Below are 22,526 nucleotides of genomic sequence, written 5' to 3'. Positions count from 1 at the left end.
TCTTGCAACTTTGTGCATTTTATATTGATAACCCATAAGTCTAGTTAGTGCTGCCCATATGTGCATGGGTGTGGGGCTATCCACTGGGACATGGGAATCCTACCAATGTCAACATCCTCAAAAAGGAATGAAATGATCTTTCCCTTCTTCATCAACTATCAATTGCAATATCTTCTCAGTAAGGAGTACAACCTGGAAATCATCTACTACATGTACCCCGGAAACGCGCACGGCTTGATCTTGTGCAGGTAACTCCAATTGCTGTGAGTTAGAGTGTGTGTGCTCATGGTATGTCAAGAAGACAACATTTCTCAGGCTCCACCCCGTCTTCCACTTCAACATCTCCCTCAGTGGTATTCCTTGAAGAAAAAGAATGAGTTTGACTGGGATTACTTTTTGTCTCCACAATACATGGACCGTTAAATTAAAACCAGAGCATCATGAATGATATTCTTCCCAACAATCTATTGATCAGGGAGGCCTAGGGTCTCCAGAATAACACAGGGCATTATAATTTCCATTGGTTGTCCATAATAACAATGTGGTAAGACCCTATGTTTTGAGACACAACTTACTTTGGCTGCAGTATATAGTGAAATCAATATCCAACTGACTAGGAAAATTCCTCCCTGATGTCCAACATTCATAGTGCCATAAGATGCTATGAAAGCTGCTGAAAGAGAAGAGGTATCAATGGTCTTATCCAGAACTGTGCCCTGGATGTTGCAGATCCAAACAACCAGGCACTGTGATCACTCGTGCAATAGTGGCATGACTATCATGGAGTGACAAGCTGATAATTGCATTAGATTTAAGACATGTTCCAGAGGCCTGGTCAAAACCCCATGGCTGGGAATGATCACAGGCTCTTGAGTAGTACTTTCCATTGTTATTTTGTGAGATGATCATGCTATCAATGCACCATGTGAACATTTACATTTAGAGTCATATACCTAGGATTCCCTCAACCTTGGCCAGAGAAGCTTTGCAGAGGACAGCAGTCAACTAAGGCATGTATGTATGAGTGTTCGAAGTGCTATGCTAAGTGCTGAACCAAGTAGGACATTTTAGCCTTTCAACTACTAGCAAAGCTCATGAACTATCTCAAAGTAGTTAAGAAGTATACCTTCTTTCACTCAATAAGGACTCCAGAAAACTTAACTGTGAACCCAAATTTTTTTCTTTGATTTGTGTGGTTCATCACCACCTTCCATTTTAAAACATTCCATTCATTTGTGTCATTTGACAATTCTTATAAACAATTTATACCTGAGACATCCCGTCACCATACTTGGCTGGGACCCAGGCAGGTAATTTTCAGGCTCCTTTGTTTCCTTCATTATGATCTCTCCAGTCTTACTCCAGCTCTTAGCTATTATCCACAGCCCGTCTCAGTCTTTTCTCCCAAGCCACCTTTGCCACTCACTGAACCACAGAAACACTCTCTTCCAGGCAACCAACAGCCATCACATTTTACTTGATGCACGGAGAACACAACAAGCCAATCAACAGAATACTCACCCAACAAAGACAAGAGTGGATATCAGCATCTATAATGACCTACCTCAACTGTCTAACTTCATGTCCTAGACTCTGCCACAAAAGCACAAACATCCAAAATAAAACCTCTCCATCAGAAACAGCAACCTTGCTACAATAGACCTTGACTAATGTAACTGAAGCACAAGACAAGGACTAGAAAATAGAAATTACAGATATGTTTAAGGATAGTAAAGAAGATATCAAATACTCAACAATGAAGTCTATAAAAACACAAAGTAAGAATAGAATAAAATCATGAAAAGACATGAAAGTATAAATAAAATCACTAAATAAAACCTAAACTGAGATAAAAGTGGAAATGAAAGGCTTAGGAAGGCATGTGAAAATCTCAGAGGCAAGGCTCACCAACGTCATATAAGATTTGAAAAAAGAACCTGAGGCATTGAAGGAAAAGTTAATGAAAGAGATACATTAGTCAAAGAAAAGGTTAAATATAAACATAGAAACAACAACAACAACAACAACAACAAAACCACTAAACAAACCTCAAGAACATAACATCCAGAATAACATCTACAAATAATAGGAATAGAGGAAGGAGAAGAAACACAGTCACAAGAATATTTCAGCAAAATCTTATAGTCATCACCTAATACTGTTAAAATCTGTACTTCACCAATCTGGAAAAACTTTAAGAAATAGGTTAATATATATATATATATATATATATATATATATATATATATATATATATATATATATATATATATGATGTACCAACGTTAAAACAAGATCAGATAAGCAACTGAAACATATTCATAAACTCCAGCAAAACAGAAGCATTTGTTAAAATCTCCCAATGGAGAAAAGGCTAGAGCCACATGATTTTGTCACAGAATTCCACCAAACATTCAAAGAAGTAACACCAAAATTCTTCTTCCTCAAAATATGCATTGAAGGAACATTATCTATTTCTTTCTACAAGACCCACAATTGCCCTGAAACCTGAACCACAAGAAACAACATTGTCTAACTCATTTACAAGGTCACATCTAACCTGATACTCAAATCACAGACTCACCAAAATAAGAAAATTATAGAATAATTTCCTTTATGACTATATATATAGAATTCTCAATAAAATACTGTAGTGGATATAAACATGTTCTTGTTTTGATTCCAAGTGTGAGATGTGAAACAGATTTGTGTGAGGGTGTGCAGTGTTTGTCCATTTGGAACAGACTTGTGAGAGGACATGTGGTGTTTGTCCACTAGAAGAGGAACTGCCTCTTGTGGTAGCATGGTCTTTGCCAGCTGATAAACATTCTAGTATGGACTCCGAGACGAAAAGCATACATGACCCCCAAACCAGAGTCTTGGCTTTTTGGTTCTTGCATCGTTTGGCTGCTCATTGTTCCTAGAGAGAAACACTCCAGAGAACGCTTTGAGGTTCTGGGTTCTAGCTGCAGCTCTGGGTTCCAGCTGCTGTGGTTGCAGTCATGTTTGCTGATTTCCTGCTTTGCTGTTTCACAGATCAGCTGGAATCCTGACAACAAAGAGTTGGCTCGCTCCAAAGAATGGAGTCTAAAAAGGTCTACTTCTTCTGCCTGTGTTAACCTCCTTTCTCTCCTATTTAGAGTAGGTTGGCTAGAAGGGAGGTGTAGGCATTAAAGAACACCAAATAAAGTAGGTTTGTCAAAGTTCCAATCCTAAAAAATACTTGCAGACCAAATGTAAGAGCACAACAGAAAAGAACATCCACCATGAACAAATAGGCTTCATCCCAGAGATACAGTGATGGTCCAGCATATATCAATTGACAAATATAGTCAAACACACACAGGCTAAAAAACAAAAAACATGATCATCTCATTAGATATAAAAAAAAGCCTGTGCAAAAAATCCAACACTCCTTTATATAAAATTCCTGTAGAGACTAAGACTATAAGAGGTATGCTTTTACATAATAAAAGCAGTATACAGCAAACACACACTCAACACCAACCTAGGCAGAGAGAAGGTCAAAGCATTTCCACTGAAATTAGAAACAAGAAAATCAGATCCACTCTCTGCAAACCTATTCAATAAAATACTTGAAACCTTAACTAAAGCAATGAGACGACTGAAGGACATCAAGGGCATACAAATAGGAAAGGCAGAAGCCAAAGTGTCTTTATTTGTACATGATATGAGTTTGAACGTAAATGGCCCTAAAAATGTCCACCAGAAAACTTTTACAGCTGATAAACACTTTCTGCAATGTATCGGATACAAAATTAACACACAGAAATGAGTTACCTTTCCACATACAATTGATAAACATACTAAGAAAGAAATCAGAGAAATAGTACCATTTCCAGTAGCCTTAAACAATATGAAATATCTCGGGATAACTCTAACCAAGCCAGTGAATGACTTGTATGATTAAAACTTTGACATTGAAGAAGATAGCAGAAGATGGAAAGATCTCTCTACTCATGAATCAGTAGAATTAATATAGTAAAAATTGCCATTCTACCAGAAGCAATCTGGAGATTCGTTGCAGTCCTTATCAAAATTCCAATACAATCTTCACAGGTCTAGAAAGGACGAATTTCAGCTTCATGTGGAAACACACACATACACACATACACAAACACACACACAAACACAGAGAGAAAGAGGAGAGAGAGAGAGAGAGAGAGAGAGAGAGAGAGAGAGAGAGAGGGAAACACACACACTTACACACCTCTACTCATACAAAACTGAGATATCTAAAGTCATTTCGAATAATAAAAAGATTGATAGAGGCATCTCAAATTGTACCAAATAGCTATATTATTTTAAAAAAAAATAGAATGGTATTGGCCTAAAACAGATACCTTGAACAATGGAATTGAGTCGAAGACACAGATTTCAGTTCCAGAAATAGGTTCTATGTAGTTGAGATCTTGGCCAAAGAGGCCCCATGGAAAACATCCCAAAATTCCAGCTATTTCCATGGCTTTTGACCACTCTCCACAAACTAAGGCTAAGGCCCCACTCCTCCTATCTGTGGGCACCTTGTTTTTTTTTTTTTTTTAATTAAGAATCCAGAAATAAATTCTGGGGGGCGAAAGGTAACATTTTCAACAAATGGTGCTGGTCAAATTGGAAGGCTGTATGCAGAAGAGTCCAAATTGACCCGTATTTATCAGCCTGAACAAATGAAACTATCTTTCAGACAAAAGGGCAGTCTATATAATGGGAAAAGATCATTAATAATTATGTGTCCAGTAGAGGTAATGTCTAAAATGTATAAACTGGACATAAAAGAAACAAATAAGAAAGTCTAAAATATGATACGGAATTAAACAAAGAGTTCACAGAAGATGAAACATATATGACTGAAAGGCACTTAAAGAAACATTCAACATACTTAGTCATGAGGTAAGTGAAACTCAAATCTTTTGTCAGATTTCATTTTATACCTGTCAGAATAGAAAAAATCAATAAACCAAATGACAGATAACAATTATAAGAATGTGGGGTCCTGGGGTACAGCTCCTGTGGATATCACTGTGGCTGGAAACTTTTTTAAGAAGCTGAAAATAGATGTACAACATGATTCACCTGTACCACTCTTGGGTATATATCCAAAGGTCTCTATCCTACTATAGAGACATTTGCTTATCTATGTTCATTGAAGCTCTAGTCATAATAGCCAGAAATTGAAAAATGTTTAGATTTTCATCAACAGATTAATGCATAATGAAAACGTGCTACATTTATAAAATGGAATATTGTTTGCCTGTTTAAAATGAAATCCTGAAATTTACAAGCATATGGATGGAGCTAAAAAAAATGTCATCCTTAGTGAGGTAATATAGACCACAAAAGACAACTATGGTATATATCTTTTTACATGTGGATGTTAGCTTTTAAGGCTTTGATAAGCATGCTAAAATCTATACAACCATAGATGTTAAGTATGCAAGAAGAACTGGGTGTGAGTTAAGGAAGAGGAAATAGAATATATAATTGAGGAGAAGCAGGGGATAGATTTAAGTGGGAGGATAAGAGAGGGGGAGGGGAGAGGGGAGTAAATGAGGGAATATGGAGAGAGATCACTTAAACTAAGTGCTATTTGAGGTGTCATATAGAAACCTACTACTGTAGAAGCTTCTATAAATAAATAGATAGCTATCATCATCTGTCTTATCTAGCTAGCTAGCTAGCTAAGTCTATCTATCTAGCTAAATAAACCAACTAATAAGAGACATGACTCCTCAACTAGACCATTTGAAACCTCCAGTTCCAGAAATAGGCTACATCTAATTGAGAACTTGGTCAAAGGGGCCCCATGGAAATCATCCCAAACATCAGGTATTACCAAGGCTATGGACTGCTCTCCACAAACTGATGGATAAGTCAAGCTGGTGCCTAACTAGAGCCTTTACCCCAACTGACTAGTGTTCATGGTATTAGGAGGTACTCTGCACACAACCAGAAGAGATAAGTAGCCAGTAACACATCCGCAAACCCGGAGACCCACAACGGTGATCTGCCTGCATGACACACTGATGCAAGAGCGGCACAAGCGTGTGGGAGTTAACAACTACTGTCTAATTGGATGTAAATCTCATTCCATGTCCACAGCTCAAGTCGACAAGAATCTGAGATTAAATGGGCTGTAGACATAGGAGAAAATCAAATACTGTTGTTCTGCTAAGGGAACACTGCCATAAGATGATCCTACGAACATTCTGCTATAATCATATATTAATGTATCACTTACCCATCACTTAGAGAAATTTCCCATTGTAAAGAAAACTGCACCTGAACAATGTGCAGAGAGTGAGAGACTATGGAACACTTAGTCATAAATAGAATGTCTTCATGAAATCCCTCACCTCCAGGCTCACACAGATATTCATAAGAAGAGATGGAAAGATTATAAGACTGAGGAGAGATGGTTGAGATCAAGGAAACCATATTCCAGATACAACAGGACTGCTGCATGTATGAACTCACATGCACAGGGCTTATATGGGTTTAAGACAGCATGTTCAAGACCTGCATGGGTTCCAAGACTGAAAGAGGAAGTGGAGAAGATCTCTCATCTCTAACAAAAAAAAATCTATGTTTATGTGATACCCAATTTCAAAGGAAAAATGAATTTCTCCACTGGAGTCTCACTGGACATATAAACCATAAGGGTAGACCCCAGCCAGACAAAACAAACTCAATGGTATTTTTGTAAGCTTTTTTGTCTCATATTGCTTTGTTTGGGCTTTTTATCTCACTGGACTTTTGATTATGTATTTTTGTTTTCTATTTTGCGTTTTTATGCACTTTTGTTTGTTCATGATTTTGTGTTTTTTCAGTTTCATTTAATTCTTTTTTTAAAATGGGTTTGTATGTTATCTGCCTTTTTGGTTTCCTAAAGATGAGTGATTGAACCAACACATGGAGCTAAGTAGATGGGGGTAGGTAAAGAAGAACTGGGCAGAGAGAATGAGACAGGAGAAACCTTGATAAGAGTATATTACATGGATTTTCAACAACAACAAAAGAATATAATTGCTTAATTTTATCTTTCCACCAATAAAACACAAACTACAGGTCATTAAATAAAAGACATTTTCTGTTCCCAATTTGACAATGACCCCCTGTTACACATGTTTATGTGTTTGTGTCGTGTGTCATACGTGGGTGTGTTTTTTGAGGTACACATGTCCCTGTGTGTATATGCACACCTGAAGCTCACTTATTGCCCATACTGACTTGTTAGAAACACTCCATATATTTCAGTCCCTGAACTGGTTTCAAGTGTATTTTGCTGTTCTCAGCTAAAACAACAACAGCAGCAGCAGCAGCAGCAGCAGCAGTCACAAGTGCTTCACGCACTGAGGTACATCTTCAGATCTGATGCTGCTTTTGAGTCTCTCCTTTCCTTTCCCAGCAGTAGAAAGCTTTTCATTTCTCCTCCCTAATGCAGCTGTCCCCCTCACTTAACAGGCTCTAGCTTGATGCCGGAGTTCTCTGATTTCTAAAACAGAAGCTAGTGAGTGGAAATTTTATTCAACAACCCAATCCCTTTAACTCTAATTAAGCCTATTTCAAGCTTCTGCCTAAATTTGGAACTGACAACTTAATTAGTTGTCCAAGTAGAGGAATGTGGAGCATTCTCTCCTTGTCTATAATTTATCTAATATCAGAAGGAAAGAAAAAAAACTATCCAAATTATAAACTTCCTTGTGTATAACAAACATTTTCTATGATGCATTCAGTTTTTATAGAGACCTAGAGTCTATATTTTAGCCATTCATAGCTCATTCCCGAGCATATTTTTTTTCCTTTATGGTTGGTGTTACTGATATTTCACTTTAAATTTATTCAAGAAAGTTCCCCTTCACATACTTAGTGCTATACCAAATAAAATTAATCCCAAAGACTTTGTCTTAATCCTAATTAAATTATGGTCAGCCTGTCCACCACTATCTGCTTCACAGTGCATAAGATTCCCTGGAGATGGAGCCTCTGTTGCCTAGTATCTTTTGGATAAGAGATTACTGTGGAGTTGTTTGCATGTTTTTATATCTGTTATCCATGTGACCTTTGCCCAGTAGGTCAGTAGGTCTACTTGGACCACAGGAGCACAAGTCTCTAAGGAGGGAGGAAGAGGACAATGAGTAGTCAGCTTATGGATGGGAAAATCTTCCAGTTTCTATTATGTGTAAAATGACCTTGGAGCCCTTTGCCTTTCCTCTAGGATAGCTTTCCTAATGGAGATGTTTCAGTGGGATCCCCAAAACAAATATAATTAAACACTGCCCTTGAAAAGGACCTACCCTCTTTTTGTTGACGACTTTGCTGAAATTCATGTAAGTAAATTCATCAAGGTCACAGACCAAGTTCTCTCTGGAACATTTGTCCTCTTCTTTTATCTAGCAAAACCTCAATTATTTGTTCATTTGCCATGGTCTATATCCTTCATTGTTTGATATGCTGTCTTTTACTTCTTATAGCAACAGAAGTTAGAAACTACCTATAAACATTGGACCAGTGACAGTCTTGAGTTTATCAAGATAACAAAAAAGACTAAGACTATCTGTGGTGAGATGAGGCCCTGGAGCAGCTTCCAATACATTTAGAGTGAGTCCGCAGAAGCCTTGAAAAAGAAAAGAACCCCAAAGACTCTTGCACCCATACATCAGTGTGCATCTAACCCTCTTCTGGGAAGCTCCCATTTGAAATAAAAACCGCCGACACCCACAACCAACTGGCTGAAGTGAATAGAATAAGAGACTACAGACTGCTGAGCCCCAAAGGAGCATGTATTCTGCACCCCTTGTCCCAAGGCTCAGGGATCTTTCAGTAAGGAGGCACAAAGAGTGTAAAAATCAGAGACAGTGGATGACGGTGCAGGGACACCTGGGGACAGCAGCGTGTATGAGCTCACCGGGATTGCTTCAGCACAACACCCATGCAAGCCCAAGCCAGACAAAATACTCTTGGGGAGGGAACCTGGGGATACATCCCATCCCTAGCCTGTGGTGAATTACAATTGTTGGCTGCCTCGGAGGAGAGGCAGTTTTCTCTAAGGGAACATTCTCTGAAAAGTTGATCATGTACAGAAGATGACCACATATCTAAGAATACCTAGGTGTTGAGAATTGCTCTGAAAGGATTAAGAAAAAGCACACAAACAAAGTTGGACTGGGAGAGAAGGGGCTGGATCTTGGAAACATTGGGGGAATTGATATAGACATGATTAAAAAAAAACACAATAAAAGGACACAATCAAACCAGTAGTATCATCAAAACACTAATAAAAACAACATAAGAAAGTACTTTGATTAAAAAAAATTAATCTTAGTAGAAGACTTTTCTTTGCTTGGGAAATATGACAGCTAAAAGTGAGAATTCTCAAATGGCGTAGGGATCTGGATCATACATACAGCAACCACCATGACTTTTTTTTTTTCACTTCTAGGACCAAGGTTTCTCTCCTGCTTTTTGCTTTATCCTAATTTAACCATCTGTTCATTACATCCCATGGATGAGAAATTGACAGAGTGCAAGTGTCTGAATTCTACATGATTGCTTCCTTTCAAGGAGTTAGAGAGCACTGTGGACATTGGGCCTTGGCTCCAGTGAGTGGTTGCAGGAGCTGACAGTGTTGCCTCTTCCAGCCTCTGTCAGTGCTGAGGTCTTTACAGTTGTTTTGTGTTGCTCCCATTCAATTAAAAAAATTGATCCAATATACCAATTCCTCTTGGCTTTGCCTCAGCTTTTCAAAGCTATTAACATTTATCTTTTCCAAATTACTGTAAGTAGGGTTGGTATTAGTACCATTTTAAGGTTGGAAAAGTTAGTCTCCATTCTATCTTTCTCTTCCAAGCTCGTTCTTTATTTCTATTTTTACCCTGTGCTATATGCTTATGAGGACAAAAGAAAGCATAAAACACACACACACACACACACACACACACACACACACACACACACACACACACACACACAGAGCTCTTTAATGAACTATGAGATAAATTTTGTGCATTCCTAGTCAACAAGTTTTTAATGAGCACCTATTATGTTTAAGACATTAGGCATTTCCCTAGCAAATTCATAGTTCTGTTACAGGCTAATATTTTCTCAAAAAAAAAATAGATGAGGGTGGGGAGTAGGGAAATTATCCAGTCAATAAACTATTTACCACACAAGCATAAGAATCTGAACATGGGTCCCTAGTATCTACATGAAAAACAAAACCATCTAACCAAACAAATAAACAAACAAACAAAGCAGTGAATCTACAAGCTCAGGACTGGGAAGGCAGACACGGACAATCTGCAGCTTTCTGCAGTCTAGCAGAATCGTGAGGATTGGGTTCTCAGCTGCACTGTCTCAAAACATGATAGGGATCTGATGGACCAAGACTTCTCACATCCACCTCTGGCCTCCATGCATGTCCATTCACAAATGCACGCACACGCGCGCACGCACACACACACACACACACACACACACACTAATGCACACATATACACACATATGAACTCCCTTATATACACAGGCACATGCACACATACACACACATGTACACACATGTGCACATACACACATATGCACTCCCTTATATACACAAGCACATGCACACACACATGCACACACATGCACGAGCACTGAAACACACATATAGACTCCCTTATATACGCATGAACATACTCCACACAGAGATGTACACATAAAACATCAATATTTTAAAAGTAATTTTTCTTTTACATCAATCTACCCCCATATCAAAAGTGGAGCTTAAAGTTTGCATTTCTCATCAAATTAAGCAATGCTGTTGACTTTGTCTTCATTACCAGATCTAGGGAATGGTGGGATAGCCAAGAACTGCAGAAGGGTGCATCAGTCAATGAGAGCCATGTCCTGGGGTCTCCTGTCAGAGGAGAGCAGAAAACCCCTGCTGTGGAGCGCTGGCAGAGCCTCATGGCACAGCGCATTACTCTTTCCTGAGCTGACGCTTGTGTAAGTAATAACACATTGTACCACTAGCAGGAACGAGCACAGCACGGGTACAGACCTCCTCTGCCCATGTCAAGAATTGGCCCTAGCTGGTTTATGTGTTTTATTTTTCTTCCTCTGCCTCTCCCTTTCACTCCCCCTCCTCCCCTTCCTCTCCTACTTTCCCTCTTTTTCTATTTTTGAGGCAGGACCTCCAGATGTAGCTCTGGCTTGACTGGTATTTGCTAGTAGATCAAGCTAGTATCCAACTCACAGAGACCTGCCTGTCTCTGTCTCCAAGTTGTTTGGTTAAATATTTGTAGACCATGCCTGATGGCTTATATATTTAGAAAATACTCAAATTCAGAAAAATAAACAAATCATTTAGCAACTTTATCATTTAGATAAATTGTTTATTTATAGCTTAATCATAGTTGGAGAGTTTATCCCTCCTTTTAAAAAGTTTACCGTAAACCACTGTGTTGTGTGACGCTGGCAGCGGCCTTGTTTCTCATAGTGACTCAATTGTCTGACTGCATCGCCTTTCTTACGCTTGATTTAATCTTGTGTTTTGTAACTCATAGTTGTAATAGGCTAGTGTGTGTGTGTGTGTGTGTGTGTGCGCGCGCGCGCGTGTGCGCATGTGCTCACGTGCATATGTTATGAATGGTATCACATCTCTATGGAATATATAAGCATATACATACTAGACACACACACACACACACACACACACACACACACACCAAAAGCACACATTCTAAGCATAGGAGGATATACCATTTCTCTTTCTGTGGACACCTCTGTAATTTTCCTATGTCGATGTTATGCCTAAAGAAACATTTCTCAGAACATATTTCCATCAGTAAGTAATACATACTTATATACAGGCTGAGAGAATAGATAGCATCCGTGATCAAATGGTCTTCACTATGAAAACATGCCAGAGAAGCTAAGTTTGTCCCTTCACAAGTAAAAGCAACAGCAACATTGATCAGCACAAATGGGAAGGGTTGTACAGGAAATTCTCGAATATGTGTTTCTCCTACGTTTTACCTTCTTCTTTCAAGTCCCTTTGCTGGAACTATGATCTGGAGGCCACATACTGACTGTAGTTGCAGGAAAGCAGTGGGATGACTTAGTTGGTACTTTGAAGAACCTGAACTCTCATCCAGGACCATCACAAGAAGCAGATTGAAATTAAAAAAAAAAAAAACTGCCTTGATAGATCTGGGTCAACAGATCTATCTCATGAACAGTATGTCCAAGAAGGTGGTAACTGAGTTAGACCTGAGCGAGTCACAAATCATACTAGAGCCCTGGGAGGTAGAGCCCATTACTATATTTATCTATCCAATAAATATTTATGGACTCTACAGTCATTGTTCTTCTAAATGTTGACAAAAGTAGTGAACAAGATAAGTTTCTTCCCAGGGGATTTGATTTTCTACAGGAGAAAATTAGTGGCTAAGAATGTGGTAAAGAGGTGACTCAAAAGCTTTCCACATATTCTCCACAACGGCCATAGGATTGCTAATCGGGAGTGGCATATGTCTGACTCAGAGAATGTTCAGGATGCTGGAAAAAGTCAGAGGTGACACAGACCACATTCGCAGGTATCCACATAGAGATGAAGGTCTCTTTCCCCAAGATAATAGACAAAACTGATCTAGGATTAGACTTTGCTCTGTACAAATAAAGAGTTATGATTTGGGGACACTGAGTCTTTGAAAAGAGTTCAAATAAAGACAAAATTTTAAAGATACAAAATATTTAATGAGTGTTGCAATCACACAAGGAAATGATAATTTTACTAGGGAAACCAGAGTTAATGAAACATAAAGAAAAGAAACTTCAAACAGCATAATATATATCCTTAGGGGACTATGTTACAAACTTGGAAAATAGACAGATGTTTATAAAGAAAAAAAACAGCCAGAGATATTAGCTATAAAAAATTAATCATTAATAAAAAGAATACATTGAAAAAATTAAATATCAGAATAGGTAAAAAAAAATTATTAACTAAAGGGCTACAAGATCATTTTGAGAAGATTTTCTCAATTAAAGATATGGCAAAAATTGCCAGGGATCATTTGAGTAAATTTAAGGGAGGGTGAAATTAGAATACAAACATTCATTAGCATGAAATATAGAAGGAAATGTTGAAAATACAATGTTCGAAGATAAAGACAATGACTTCATTCAAAAATGAAAAGGATAGCCATTCATCTTTCATAGATTGAGAGTATCTTTGGGGTACAAAATAGTTTTATTAACAAATGGATAAAAGCATACATACAGGTGCTGGAGAAATGGCTCAGCAGGAGTGACTGCTCTTCCAGGAGATCCAAGTTTGATTCCCAGCACCCACATAGTGTTTCCCAACTATCTGTGAATCTAGCTCCAGGAGCCTTTGATGACCCCTTTGGCAATTAAGTGTACATCATGCACAGATGTATGCAACGAAACACACGCACACACACACACACACACACACACACACACACACACACACACACACACACACACAAATTTAAAAACCAAACCAACTAACTGAGATACCAGAAAAACTAAAATTGGATTTCAGGGTTACTGGAACAAAGATTAAAAAATAGACCTACAGGAGCTAGTCTGGCCAACTGCAGGGAGGAACCAGCAGCCATTCTTTTTACATTCCTTTCTAACCACAGGAAATAAAGTTGCTAGGAAACTGGTTCAGAGAGAGAGAGAGAGAGAGAGAGAGAGAGAGAGAGAGAGAGAGAGAGAGAAAGAGAGAGAAGCAAACCGGAAGCGTTTGTGATTTTGGCGCCCTCTCACAACCAATCATTTTAAAGCATAATATCCTTTTCATATCTCAACCAATAGTTACTTGCCAGGCTAGAACTGCCCTGCTTTTGGCATGCTAGGATGGAAAGGAACCTGTAAGTTTACCCTCAGCTCTGAGTTCGGGGAATCTTTCTATGTACCACTGCATTGGTGATGGTCAGAGTCTGGCTCAAATCGAAAATTAAAGGACCCTGTGTGTATTGCATTGGCATTGGGTCCTGGTGGTCTTTGGCGGTCTTATGATCTGGGCACAGCACTAACAAAACAAAAACAAAAACAAAAACAAAAACAAACAAACAAAAAACCACCTCCACATATACAGATTTGTCAGACCAAAATTTAACTATAATGAATTCCCGGAGAAGAAAGGCAAACCAACCACTAAGTCATAAGAATAAGTAAACAAATGCACTACCAATGATTATAATTTATTGATCAAGCAAATTATATGAAAATGAAATATAAGTCAGAATAATCAACAACTTCATGCTACATTAAAACTGATGAAATGAACTATCAGAATAATCAACAACTTCATCTACATTAAAATTGATGAAGTGAACAATAGTAAAAGACCAAAGGAAAGAAAATAGGCCAATTGTTGGGCAATGTACTTCACATTGATAATGTTGGGTGTAACAAGAATCAAGACACTGGTCAGAAAGAAAGAATTATTTATTAATGAGCAAATTATAATCTTCACTGAAATACAATAAAACATGCATTTAAAAAGCAATGGGAAATAAAAGGATGAAAGAAAGACATTAGGAGGAAGGAAGGAAGAAAGCAGGAAGATAACTTTAATCCATTAGCATTCTACTCAGAACTATGAAAAAACATGGCACAAATAAATATTGGTTTATTCACAGTATAATAAATGGATTAAAGACAGATTTTAAAAATATAGACAAGATTTTTGGGATCCAGCTTTTGATTTTTTAAGGTAATATTAATGGTTGCAAACAATGACATGGTAAAAAAATCTGCTTGGAAAATATGAACCACATTAAAGCTTGGAGAGACATGCTTTCAAGACAAAAAGCATGCAATACTTGTGCACATGCATGCAGGTATGTACATGTGTGAGAAGACAAAGAACAGAACATCTTACATCAGACAGGCCATGGGAGAGTTGCTTCTTACCAACATTTTTAAAGACACTGCAATATAAGACAAAGAATAGAACATCCTGTGTGAAGAAAAAGTCCAAAGAAATTATTTAAATATGTCATTAAAGGGGTGGTGCATTCCCTTAATCCTGTACTTGTCAGAGGCAGGCAGATCTCTGAATTTGAGGCTAAGATGCTAGTTCCAGGATAGCCAGGCCTACATAGAGAAATTTTACTTTATAGTTATTTTTCAGAATGCAGTGTGAAAGGCCACTATATATGTCTTCACTGGAGAAAACCAAACACACACACGTATACAGCCTGGAAATAGAGAGCAGCATCGGCAGAGGCACACACAGAAATCCCCTGCTCTTCCTGTACCACACCCACACCCCCAGCTAATGGGAGATGCACCAGATAATCCCACTGAGGAACAGTCTATAAAATACCTGGCCAGGCCCTCTCAGGCTGTCAGTAACAAAAAATAATAAACATTTATTAAGTAATCTCATGCAAAAGAGAACTGAGGGAACACAATGTCTGGATAAAACTGTTCTCTCTGGATGGGATTGTCGAAAAGAATGTGGTAATGTTAAAATTAAGAATACCTGAATAATATGTACATTTAGTTAATAACAATGTGTCAATTAATTATGTGTCCCTGAATTATAAAATTGTTCCAGAGCAATGTTGAATATGAATAATAGGTTTCTTATTGTGGAATATATTGTAACTGAGTTGTTTACACAATATTCCAGCAAATCTAGAAATAATTCTGAACATTTTAAAAAATAACTTTTAAGATGAAAATCAATAAAAACACAGTCCTAAATGCAAGAAATAAGAAACCTCTCAATTTGTGGGAGGATAAATTAGCAGAAATCCTTATAATCACTGGTTAGCAAGGCTTTCTAGACACAAAACACAACAATCACAAAGAAAAAAGGAGATCAAACCAAAATAATAAAGTGTTTTTCAACAACCAGCTTACTAACAAAGTAAGATCATCCACAGAATTGGAGAAAGTATTGGGCAATTGTACATCTCATGAGAAAATTATGTACTGAAAATAAAGAGCTCAGGAAGCTCAATAGTAAATCTCAGTTCATTAAAAACACACAGAGGTCAATCCATTTGTCCACAAATTTCGGGAATTCCTTGTTTTTAATAGCTGAGTAGTATTCCATCGTGTAAATGTACCTCAGTTTCTTAGTCCATTCTTCCACTGAGGGACACTTAGGCTGTTTCCATGTTCTGGCTATTATGTATAAAGCAGCTATGAACATGGTTGAGCATATGTTCCTGTTGTGTGATAGGGCATTTTCTGGGTATATTCCAAGGAGTGGGATAGCTGGGTCTTGAGGAAGTCCTATTCCCATTTTTCTGAGAAAGCACCAGATAGCCGACAATCATGATTTTCTCCACCGTTGAGTGGAGAGTGAGATCTGACTCTCACACGAACTCTGGTGCCCCTTTTCTGACCACGTCCCCTGGATGGGGAGGTCTGGTGGCACTCAGAGGAAGGATAGCAAGTTACCAAGAAGAGACTCGATATTCTAAGAGCATATATAGGGGGAGGAGGTCTCCCTCAATCACAGACATAGGGGAGGGGAGAAGGGGGGAAGTGGGAGGGAGGGAAGAATGGGAGGAAACAGGGGAAGGGCTAGCAATCGAGATGTAATATGAATAAAATAATAAAATGGAAAAAAAACACACAGAGGTTCTGATAAGGCATTTCTTAAAAGCAAGTGTAGAGTAGGCTGACATCTCATCAAGCATTAGGGAAGCAGATCAGAACCACAATATAATACCACTCGTTTGATTTCAAATGCCGTGGCTGTTCAAGCACTAGGAAACCCCTGGATGACTGTGTTGATGGAGTTGGAAAACAATTCGGTCACCCTGGAAAGCTGCTGGGCAGGACATTCAGCTGGTCATTATCATTACCACTCGATCAAACAATTCCATTTCTAGATATGGATTCAAGAGAAATGAAAGCACATATCCATGCACAGCCATGTAAACAAATGTTCCTGGGAGGAATAATGCTCCTAAGCACTAAAATGTACAAACAGCTTAGATGTCTACCAGCTGATGAAGAGATTTTAAATTTTTGAATTCTCTCACATACATTACAAAAAATGAAATAATGATGTCTGCTACAATACAAGTAAACATTGAAAACATAGTTGTGGGTGGAAGGCAGTGGACGCAAGACTGAACCCTTTATGGTTCACTTTACCTGCTGTCTAGAGGAGTTAATCCACAGAGACTGAAGCCGGAAGCACAGGCAGGAGTCTCAGCTAGGTCTCCCATGGGAGAAACTGGTAACTGATGGGTTCACAGTTTTGTGGGGTGTCCATGAAAAGCTCAAAATTAGACTTGGTTGACTTTTGAGCATATATAAAGGAATGAAAACGTTACAACTCTGTACTTTAACAACGTATTATGGTATAAAGTAATATCTCAAGGAAGTTGTTCTGTCTTTTTCAAAAGCAAGCCTTGGGAAAATTTAAAGACTTCAAATATCCACTGACAATACAAAGAACATATTTATTATTAGCTCTTTATGTGCCGTTCTTCTAAGTCAACCACACATCAAGCTGCAAAGAAATTTCAATAAACTAGAGACTCAACACCTTATGCGCTATGGTCTGTGACCATGCTTTCACAAAAGTAGAAGTTAACAGCAATGAATACATTTAGCATTACAGTAAGCCATATTGCTAAATAAGCTATAGATTACAAAGGAGTCAGAAGTAAATGTGTAAACAATGACAGTGATGTGAAATGAAAGTACGTGCATCAAATGTGGCATGTATACATAGAACGGGGCAAGAAGGAATGAGGTAGCTTTGACTACTGAGGAGAACCTAAAAAATGCTGTGGACAAAGTTGGTAAGTGTTCAGTTCACTCAGTTGAAGAGTAAGGAAAATGGTTAATTAAAAAGAAGTGTGCTCTGGGAGAGACACAACCCAACAGATAAAAATCCTGGCTGAGCAGATGGATGTAAAGAAGAAATACGTAATAGCCAAATAAAAAACAGTTTTAAAAAACTTGTTAAATATGGCAGATTGCAGATAAAAAAAAGTATAATTGGCTAAATGTGAACATACTTGAAAATCATGTTAAAGAAACACATATCTAGAAAGCTAGCGTGCTAAAATTGACATAGGAAGCAGCAGAGAACACAAAAGAACAGAAACTAACCCCCAAAATGAAAGGTGTAAAGCCCTTTGTCCCTGTCACAGCCTCTCACAGCCCATACCGGGCTTGAACTCTCTGCCTGCAATTCTTGGCAGTTTGTTGCATCCTTTGCATGGTCAGGTTGCTATTTCACAATTTCCCCTTTAGTGAAGGCGCGTTTACACAGCTCTGCACTGTCTTCCTGCAGTTTCTGGGAAAGCTCACAATCCTTAGCTTACCACTTCCTTAATCACTTTAGCCTTCAACTCTCCTTTTCTATTTAAGTACAGTCAGAAAAGTTAGAAAGGCCAGAGGTGGTTGATGACTACAACAAAACTGTCTTCAGGAGACGGCAGGGGCTGGTGCACGCATTACTCATGTCAGCTATGACTGCACGCACAAGAAGTGTACAAGATTTAAGCTAGACCTAGAGCCATGTAACCCTGGCTGTTCTGTGTAGCCAAACAGGACCACCAGGCTCTGAGCACCCTGCTTGCTCTTATGATGGGATCGTTGACATGCAGTCCGCGTTTAAGCTCTGCTTGGGGGATGGATCCAGAAGCCTCCGTGCTAAGCAAGCACTGTACCAAAGGGGCCTGACCAGTATGTAGCTCTTGGGTAGGATGTGCTTCCTGTCTTGTGAACTCTGTGGTGAGCCATTTTTAGGTCTTCTATTACCCCACTATTTATTCCTTATCTCTTAGAAGTCCACTCTAATATTATTTGCTCCAACTTTGTACAATTCACCCCTAGTCTGACTGAGTTTTATTTTGTACTCTTGATACAATTTACATATAAGTAGCATTTACTTCCACAACCACAAGTCAGCAGCACGTGGAAGAGCTGGAACAAACAATATTATTAGATATTTAAAATGAGTCTTGTCGCTTCCTTCTGATTCCCCACATATTGTCTGTTCTCAGCTATTTACAAGGATATTACCACTGTTACCAAGTGTAAGGAAGGTCTGGATGGGGAGGCCTGGTGGCACTCAGAGGAAGGACAGCAGGTTACCAAGAAGAGACTTGATACCCTATGATCATATACAGGGGGAGGAAGTTCCCCTCAGTCACAGTCATAGGGGAGGGGAATAAGGGGAAAATGGGAGGGAGGGAAGAATGCGAGGATACAAGGGAGGGGATAACCATTGAGATGTAATATGAATAAATTAATAAAATATACTAAAAAAATAAAAATAAAAATGAAGAAAAAGCCAACTACTAAATAGAATTTTCTCTATGGTGTTATGAATAGGACAGAGAGAGAGAGAGAGAGAGAAAGAGAGAGAGAGACAGAGAGAGACAGAGAGAGACAGGAGACAGAGAGAGACAGGAGACAGAGACAGAGACAGAGAGACAGAGAGAGAGAGGCAGAGAGAGACAGAGAGAGACAGAGGAAGAAACAGACAGAGACCTGGATTTCACAGGGATCATTTCCTTCCCATATATAGGAGTCTAGACTTCCCTGTGGTTTAGGTTCGTTAAAGCAATATTTGCTTTCTACTATGAGATACTTAAAGACAAAACAAACAGAACAACTATAATGGAAAGGGACCCACAACACAAACAAACATTTCATCTTTGCTGGGCAAATTTCAATATAGAAGGAGCTTACTAAAGCACAGTCTAATTCTGTGGTGCTCTTTAATTTAAACCCTGTGAATATGTAGCAGGCTGCTCAGTTCCTGATAAGAGGGTTTAGGCCCATTTCTTAATTCTTTCTTTTAATACATAAACTATATATCCTCGAATGGTACAGTAAACAAAGAAAAACTTGTTTCCAATAAAGGAAACTGGTTGGAAAATAGAAAAACAAAACAAAAGAGACGCTCCATCCACTCTCTCCCTAGTGGCCAATAGACCAAAATGACACCAGAGCCCCGTGTTTCTGAGCTCATGACCATGTTCTCATCAGAGCACTCAGCTCAGGCAAGCACAGTCTCTCCAGATGGGACAGCAGTGCCTCTGAGAACTATGAGGCAAACAGAATCAGACTGTGGTGCGCTCTCTCTCTCTCTCTCTCTCTCTCTCTGTGTGTGTGTAAAAGAGAGAGAGAGGAGAGACCTATCTGGTTACAGAAAGGACCCTCAAGTATAAAATTGTTTTTTCTCCACAATGTGCCTAAGAATCTATCGTTTAAATTAGAGACACTAAAGACATTGAAGTGGGAAACTTTTTTCTGTGAATCTAAAATACTCATCTCCTAAAGCTCGAGTTGCAGAAAGCAGCAACAGCTACAAGCCTTTGGAATGCCCACTTATCTTCAGTAGACAATTTAGACACCAGAAAAGGTTGGTGGAATCAGTACTAAACCTTGGCCTACATCTCTGCTGCCTCTTCCTCTCCCTTATAAATCCGATCATCTCAATAAAAAAATGCAATTAAAATGTAGACTAAACTAAACTGGTCACAAAGCAAACCAAAAAGTCAAAAATGGGGGGAAAGCCTGTAGGAAATATTTATAGGAATAGGAAAGGGCACAAGAGGGTGACAGAGAAAGAAAAATCAGAATGCACTACAGAAAGGCCTGGAATTGTCAGGAATAAGCCTAATCAATCGAGCAACCTCAGGTTCTTATAAGAATCCAAGTACTCAACACTGCTGACAGTAAGTCTGTGAATTGTCTGTTTGTTTCTCAAATTCCATCAAGCCCACTGCAGTGAAATAAAGCCCTTTCCCCGATCCCTGTTAAGATATTAGTTAATTGGTTTTTTTTTTTTTTTTTTTTTTTTTACATCTTATATAAACTAGCCTACAGCCATAAACCCTGAACAGGTCAGATTTCAATGAATTTAACAAATTGAATCATTGTCACGTTCTCACTCTAGCTTGTCTGGGCTCCCTCCATGCTTTGGAGATAGGCTCTCATTCTGTAGCCTAGACTGGCCTAAAACAAAACGAGACCCTATAGACTGGGAAAAGATCTTCTCTTCACCAACCCTACCTCTGACAGAGGGCAAATATTCAATATATATAAAGAACTGAAGAAATTAAATACCAACAAACCAAATAACCCAATTAAAAATGGGGTACAGAGCTAAACAGAGAATTCTCAATGGAAGAATATAAAATGGCCAAGAAACACTTAAAGAACTGCTCAACATTCTTAGCCATCAGGGAAATGAAAATAAAAACAACTCTGAGATTCCATCTTACACCTATCAGAATGGCTAAGATCAAAAACTCAAGTGACAGCACATGCTGACAAGGATGTGGAGAAAGGGGAACACTTCTCCGTTGTTGGTGGGAGTGTAAAGTTGTACAACCACTTTGGAAATCAATCTGGTGCTTTCTCGGAAAATTGGGAACAGCTCTACCTCAAGACCCAGTTATACCACTCCTGGGCATACACCCAAAAGATGTTTCACCATACAAAAAGGACATTTGCTCAACTGATAACAGTGTTATTTATAATAACCAGAAACTAGAAACAACCCAGATACCCTTCAATGGAAGAATGAATAAAGAAACTCTGGTACATCTACACAATGGAATACTTTTCAGCTATCAAAAACAGGGACACCATGAAATTTGCAGACAAATGGATGGAGCTGAAAAAGATCATCCTGAATTAAGTAACCCAGACCCAGAAGGACATACATGATATATACTCACTTATAAGCAGATATTAGCCATACAATACCGTATCACCATATTATAATTCACAGACCTAAGAAGCTAAGTAAGAAGGAGGACCCAAGGAGGAATGCTCAAATCTCATTCAGAAGGGCAAATAGAATAGACATTGGAAGCAGTTGAAGAGAGGGAACAGGACAGAGCCTACCATAGCTGTCCTCTAAAAGACTCCACCCAGCAGGAGATCAAAGCACAAGCTGACTCTCACAGTCAAACTTTGGGCAGAGCACAGAGAGTCCTATGGATGAGTAGGGGGTTAGAATGACTGGGAGGGGACAGGAGTGCTACAAAAAGACCAACAAAACCAACAAATCTGGGCCCAGGGAGGCCTGCAAAGACTGATGCACCAACCAAAGCCTATGCATTGGGAGGACCTTAGGCTCCCTGCTCAGATGTAGGTGACAGGCAGCTCAGTCTCTATATTGATCCTGTATTAAGGGGAGCAGGGGCTGTCTTTGTTATGGACTCTGTTGTCTGCACGTTGATCACTTATCCCTGGTGTGGTGCCCTACCATGCTACAGAGGAAGAGGATACAGGCGGTCCTGATGAGACTGAATAGGCTGGGGCCAGTTGGTAGGGAAGAAAGGCTCCCCCTTTCAAAGGGCAGAGGAAGAGGTGGGAGGAGGGAGGATGGGAACAAGGGGGTTATGATTGGTATGTAAAGTGAATAAATTTTTAAAAAATTAATAGTCATCCCATGTCTCAACCTGCCAAGTGCTGTGATTACAGAAACAGCCTTCTGTTGACATCTAGCTTGTCTTCATTCTTACACTTACCAATAATTT

This window comes from Acomys russatus, chromosome 20 (assembly GCF_903995435.1).
Source record: "Acomys russatus chromosome 20, mAcoRus1.1, whole genome shotgun sequence".
NCBI classification, from domain to species: domain Eukaryota; kingdom Metazoa; phylum Chordata; class Mammalia; order Rodentia; family Muridae; genus Acomys; species Acomys russatus.
This window is presented reverse-complemented; position numbering follows the sequence as displayed.